Source organism: Palaemon carinicauda, chromosome 20 (assembly GCF_036898095.1).
Source record: "Palaemon carinicauda isolate YSFRI2023 chromosome 20, ASM3689809v2, whole genome shotgun sequence".
NCBI classification, from domain to species: domain Eukaryota; kingdom Metazoa; phylum Arthropoda; class Malacostraca; order Decapoda; family Palaemonidae; genus Palaemon; species Palaemon carinicauda.
The window spans coordinates 36,020,111-36,026,299 of NC_090744.1; the positions used below are offsets into that span (position 1 = coordinate 36,020,111).

The 6,189-nt window shown below is 56.9% G+C and overlaps 1 pseudogene; it reads right to left on the reverse strand.

Annotated features, from left to right (window-relative positions):
- Positions 1–2,256: 2,256 nt before the first annotated feature.
- Positions 2,257–2,375, reverse strand: LOC137614518 (5S ribosomal RNA; annotated as a pseudogene).
- Positions 2,376–6,189: the final 3,814 nt, after the last annotated feature.

The window sequence follows — 6,189 nt, forward strand, 5'->3', positions numbered from 1 at the left end:
ATGGCGCACTTTGCGACCTTCTCATGGCTCAGGATCTCCGACGCCGAGAACGACACCTGCCGGGCAGAGAGCTTCTCGAGGGGAACTCCCTTAGCCAGCTCCTCCACAGAGTGATGGAGAGGAAGAGCGAGACTGGACTCACCCAAGATCTCAAAATACCTCCTCTGCTGGAGACGAGGAGGAGGGATGAGTTTGTTCCCGGCAGAGGAACGACTGGAGGAGGCAAGAATCGCGAGCTGGGCGTTGGCCCTGGCTCTGGCACTCTTCAGACCCCGAGACTAGGGCAGAGCCGCACTGGACTTGGGGGCTTTCTGAACGTCGAACACTTCGTCCAAGACTGTGTCCTTGCCTTCTCGGGGGGCGATCACGGGGTCCATGAATCCGTTGAGTTGCCTCATCAGGCTCAGGACCTGCCAGAAGGCATGTTCAGATTCCTGCTGGTCTCCTCCTTGCGGGCTGGCAGCTAAGTCTCCTGTCCCCGGAATCTCTTCCTGGGGCGAAGCGTGGACGTTCCCCCGGGGAGCCGCGGGTTCCTGGCAAATCCTTGAAGACGATTTCGGGATGGTCTTGGAGTCCTTGGATTCCCTCCTGGGAGGGATACAGGATCCCAACAAAGAGGTTCGAAGAGCCCCTTCCGCACGAGACGATTCTCCTCCATGAAGAGAAGGCTCCCTCCTTGGTGCTGAGGGGAAGACTATCGCTTCACTGGACTCACCCGAGGACGGAAAAGCCTCGTCCACGGGAGAAGGAGAAAACGCTTGAGCAGGGGAAGGGGCCTTCCCGACAGACCTCCTCAGAACCAACTTCTCCCTGGGGGAAGTCACCACAAAGTCCACTCCTCTCTTTCTCTTCAGCGTACGTGAGGCAGCCGTTGGTTTGTTGCCCTGATCGGAGAGTGCTGGCTTCATTACTCTCACTAACGCCCGCATCAGAGGACCAAACCAAGTCTGTTGTTCCACGGACACAGAGTCCGAAATCCTCGCTGGAGGAAAAGGGATTGGGCGATCCTTCGGAGTGGACACCACTGGACCTGCCTGAAAAGGAAAGGGGGAAGAAAGACGCACTGACCTCTCTGAAGTGTCTTCCCTGTCCTGCACAACAGTCCTGCGTTTTGATGGAGGCGATCCAGAGCACTGTCTGGGAACACACGTTCCTGCTGCTATCACTGGCTGTGAAATTCGGCGCGAACGGTGGTTGCGTGAAGGCGAACGGTCGCGCGGGCGCGCAGGCGAGTGGGCGCGAGGGTATACAGGCGAACGAGCGCGTGGGCGAGCCGGTGAACGAATGCGTTGGCGCGATGGCGAGGGAACGAGTTGCCGCGTGGGCGAGTGAAAACGTTCTGAAGATCGCTGGCGACGTTGGTCAGAAGACCTGTAGAGCGAGGGAGAACGATTGCGAGCAGGTGATCGGTGGTGCGCTAGCGAACGCTGGTGCGCAGGCGAGCTATGTCCCACCATCACCGGAATGCATCTTGCCAAAGAGTCTTGGGGTCTGAGACTGGGGGGAAGAACAGCGGAAGCTTGAGGTTCCAAGCTGTCGCGATCAGGTCCCCCAGGCCAGGACTTGCTGGTTACTAAAGGCCAAAGACCCCCAGATACAATCTCTCTAAGAGGCTCTGCTCAGATAGTCGGAGAGAACATTCTTCTGCCCGGAATGAGCGAGCCGATGGTGGTATTGAGAGGATCTCAAATCATCTCAGTATCTACTGCAAGATGCGAAGGTATGAAAATGCGTCCCTTGCTGGTTGGAACACGCCAGTACCATGAAGTCGTCGCGCACGGAGCGACTCGGCAGAATCTGTAGGATCTGTAGAGGGGCCAGACTACGGGCCCTAAGCCTGCCTGAATGATGGAGAGGTATCCTTCAGGTCCTGACCATAGGCCTCAACCGGAACATGCCCCCCCCCCTTTTCTTTGACGAGTCCGAGAACAGCATAAAAAATGTGGGGAAAGGACGAGAATATCCACTCCCATCAAGAGGTTCCATAGGTCAACACCCATTGCAGGTCTAATCGTTCCGCTGGTCCCATAGGGGCCAGAAAGTCTGGTTAATCGTTGCTTTGAAACCACAGGAACTTGGGCCGCCCCACAGGGAACTTATCCTGAGGCGACCGTTCGGAACTTTAGACGGGTCAATGAGGAAAAGAGACCTAGGAAACGTTCCAAGGTAGGGCTGAAAGCTCTGCTTGACTGAGAACAGGTACTGTGACTCTCCTCAGCCTTGCCACAGTCAACTGAAGGGAAGGCTTGGAGGAGGCGGCAACAGAATCTGGCGTCCCCAGGCGGTCACCCATCCAAGTACCGACCAGACCCGACGTTGCTTAACCTCGCTGGACGGACGAGAAGCGGGGTTTCCAACGTGGTAAGGACGTTGACTCAATATCATGGCTAGATACTCCAGATGTTGAGGCAGAAGTAGAGAAGGCTCCTAGCAAATTACCATGAACCCAAACTCATGGTAAGCATCCGGAAGCTTGTCCCGGCGTTGAAGAAGGTCGAACCCGAGCCTACCGGAGTTGACCAGACCTCCAAAAGGCGAAGGAGGTGGAAACCTGCTCCTGAGCGGCCATGAGGAAAGCAGGGAGAGTTCTCTGGGGAAAAACCTGCGATGCCACGGCGGGATCGCCACACTGCACCTTAAGCAGGAACACCTGTAGTCTAGGCTGAATTCCACGAGCTTCCTGGAAGATGGATGGAATGGAAACTGAAAGTACCCGTCCTTCCGATCCAGGGCCTAAGGAGTCCTGTCGCCTCGTTACCAGTCTGATCGATTCTGCTGTTCCACGCTGGACGAAGTTTGTTCGACAAACTTGATCAGAGCTGAGAGGTCAACTACGGAATTCCCGTCTCAGATACTTTCCTACGAGAAAGGATCGACTGAAGAAGCCGGGGGTTGAAGCCGTCGACGATCCTATGGAGGACCTTCTCCTAAGGCATGGATCATTCTGCCCAAACGGGCAAACCTCTTGCCGACCCCATGGCATAGAGGTTCAGTGACACTGAATTCGCTGACAGAGACGGCAGGCGCGATATCCTTGGCTGATCACGGAGATCGTGCAGGAATCGGCATCGGGAAGCTGTTATCCGGATGAGTAACCTTAGGCATCCTCCCAGCATGAGACCTGCAAGGGTGGGTTGCCAATCCTAGAGTTCGTGAACTCTGCCGCTCCCTCTAGGATTATGGCCCCCCCCCCCGGGAGAGAATCCCGTGCTACCTGTTCCTGACAGGAGGGGACTGCTATTGGACACCTTGTCTTAGTTGTCGTAGCCGGTCCGATAACTTAGGCCGACGAGGCTGAAAGAAAGAGGCGCTGGAGCCCTGCACAACCGCTGTCTATGTCTCAGTCCTTGGGCACAAACAAGCTCTTCCCAAGGATGGAAGGGCGTCTGAGATTGTCGACATCCACGGATGAGACACCCGAGAGGAAGCCTTCGGTCATTGCGTCCAGATGGTCCAACATCTAGCTTGCCCGCAAGTTCGAAACTTGGTGATGAAAAGCCAAGGTGCTTGAGCCCAGGAGGATTAAAGTACCCCTGATCTTCCTGGAGCTTCCTTGTACAAAACCTCGGGTCGCAACCGAGGAGGGAAAGGACCTGGTAAGCCCCTTTCACGAGATGGAGAAAAGGAAGGGGTAAACCAGTCACTCCTTGGCCGATGGAGAAATCTCGAACGGAAAGCTCCCTGGCAAAACCCTTCCAGGGAATGACGGGGAAGGGCTAACCCAGGTTCTGGAAAGAAGAATGTTGCTCAGACCTCCCTGAAGATTATTCCTGCTCTTGCAAGTGCCATGCTCTGCGTTTACAGGGTGAGGCCGTGTTCTGGAAATACACTCCAGAAGACTCGCCAGGCTGGCCATGTTGCGAAACCCCAACGGGAATCGCGGTCGCAATCGCCCTGGCGCTCGTGCGATGGTAAATCAATGGTATGCGCGTGGCCGAACGTGGAAGTGCCCATGCGCGGGCACGCAGGAACGCAAACGAAAGTGCGCGAAGGAGCGCAGAAGGAGAGCGAGCGTGGTAGGAAGGGCGAGAGCTGGTGGTCTGCGAGCGATGACCCGTAGGCGAGCAATGGATACTACAGGAATCAAGCCGACGTTCGCGCGACGGAACACCGTCGGTCCGCGCGACGCAACACCGTCGGTCCGCGCGACGGAACACCGTCGGTCCGCGCGACGGAACACCGTCGGTCCGCGCGACGGAACACCGTCGGTCCGCGCGACGGAACACCGTCGGTCCGCGCGACGGAACACCGTCGGTCCGCGCGACGGAACACCGTCGGTCCGCACGACGGAACACCGTCGGTCCGCGCGACGGAACACCGTCGGTCCGCGCGACGGAACACCGTCGGTCCACGCGACGGAACACCGTTGGTTCGCGCGTGGGCGAACATTAGAGCGCATGAGCGTAGGAGCGCGGGCACGTGGGCGTGTGGACGCGCAGGCACATGGGCGCGCGCAGGCGGTCGGGAGACCGATGGCGCGTAGGCGGGCGATGGTGCATTGACGAGCGATGGCGCGTTCTGGCGAGCGATGGCCCGTAGGCAAGTGACGGCGCGTTGGCGAGTGGTGATGCGTTAACAAAACGCTAGTGCGAAGACGAAGAATCGCGTGGGCGCTTAGGCGATCGCTAACGCGTAAGAGACTAGTGATGGTTAGCGCACAGGTGCATCAGGAAGGCGAGCGCTGAAGTAAGCTGTTAATCAGGCGATCCTAGACGGTCAGAAAAAACCGTCGGCACCCATAGGTGCGAGGCAGAAAAGGGCGCGCAGGAGGAAGATCTACGGCAAGACTCAGCTACCGGAGATCGTGGTCCACAGCAGGCGAGCGCTAGATCGCTACTGATGGTGTCCAGGGGAATTGACACGCGTGCAGATCGATGGCGATCGTTGACGCGTAGGAGATCGCTGACGAGCAGGCGAACGTTGACGCGTCTGTGGTCGCTGGCGAGCTGGTGATAGCTGGTGAACAGAAGGTAATGCGTGGAAGCCTGTGCGTAGAAGAAGAGTCCTCTCCAAGACCTGAACCGAAGTTCTAGATCGCGAGGGCGAACGTGGGCGCACAGGGCGCGTAACAGGAACCAACAGGAACAGCAGAGATGATCATCAGGAAAGCGCTGACGAACAGGAGAGCGCTGGCGAACAGGAGAGCGCTGGCAATCAGGAGAGCGCTGATGAGCAGGAGAGCGCCTGTGCGCTAATACTGAGCAGGAGAGAACACTGCAGAAGGGCGCGCAGGGGAACCCTGACACGCAAGGGAAGAACCCCCGTGGGAGGCAACCCTTTGCCCCGAAGGGATCGTTGTCCGTAGGGAGAGTGATGTCCGTCGGAAAACCGTTGTCTGTCCGTCGGGAGACTGATGTCCGTCGGAAGACCGTTGTCCGTCGGGAAGACCGTTGCCCGTTGGAAGACGAGGTCAGACTGATGTCCATCTGCACCAGGGGCGGAAGATCAAGAAGAAGGAGTTGTAGGCTGCATACGGAGATTCAAAAAGGCGCCTCTTAGCACCCTTATAGGGAGATGGGAGGCCCTTACGACATAGCGGACGGTGAGCCTTACGGTGAAGGCGGCCAACAGCAACAACAGCAGAAGAGTCCTCCGAAGAGGAGTCTCTATGAGTGTACTCTCTCGCGAACGAAAGAGAAACACTTCGTAGAAGAGATGGGTCAGCCAGTGACCTAAAAGGAGCAATCCTCCGAAGAGGGGCTTCGCAGTTGCCCAGCCCCTTGAGCGTAACTGCAGGTGCAACCGCTCAGCACCAAGAGCATAGTAGCACGAAAAAAAGGCAAGAGAAGAACCCCCCAAAAGGGTAAAAACTCAAGCCTGGACAGGAAAAACTTCCCTCGGAAGGAAAGTTACCCACCCAAGGAGGCGAGCCTCCTGAGAGTTCTAAAATGAACTGGAGAGCTGTCAATCGTCACGGGAGTACTTCCAGGAGAAGGAGACACGCCCCTGACGAAGATCTATAGGGGAGGCAGCAACAGCCGAATCCCCAGGCCTCAACAAGACAGCTCACTCCGTTGTCACATTACAGAAACGAACTAGATCGGTAACTGTGAAAAATAAACAAAAATCATTAGTTAACATTTATTCCCCCGGGAAGGCTCCGAAGAGGAATCCCGAGGGAAAGGAACACAAGAATTACACAACAGGCACGTGCCCCCACAACCACTTACACTCACGGAAGGAGAGCTG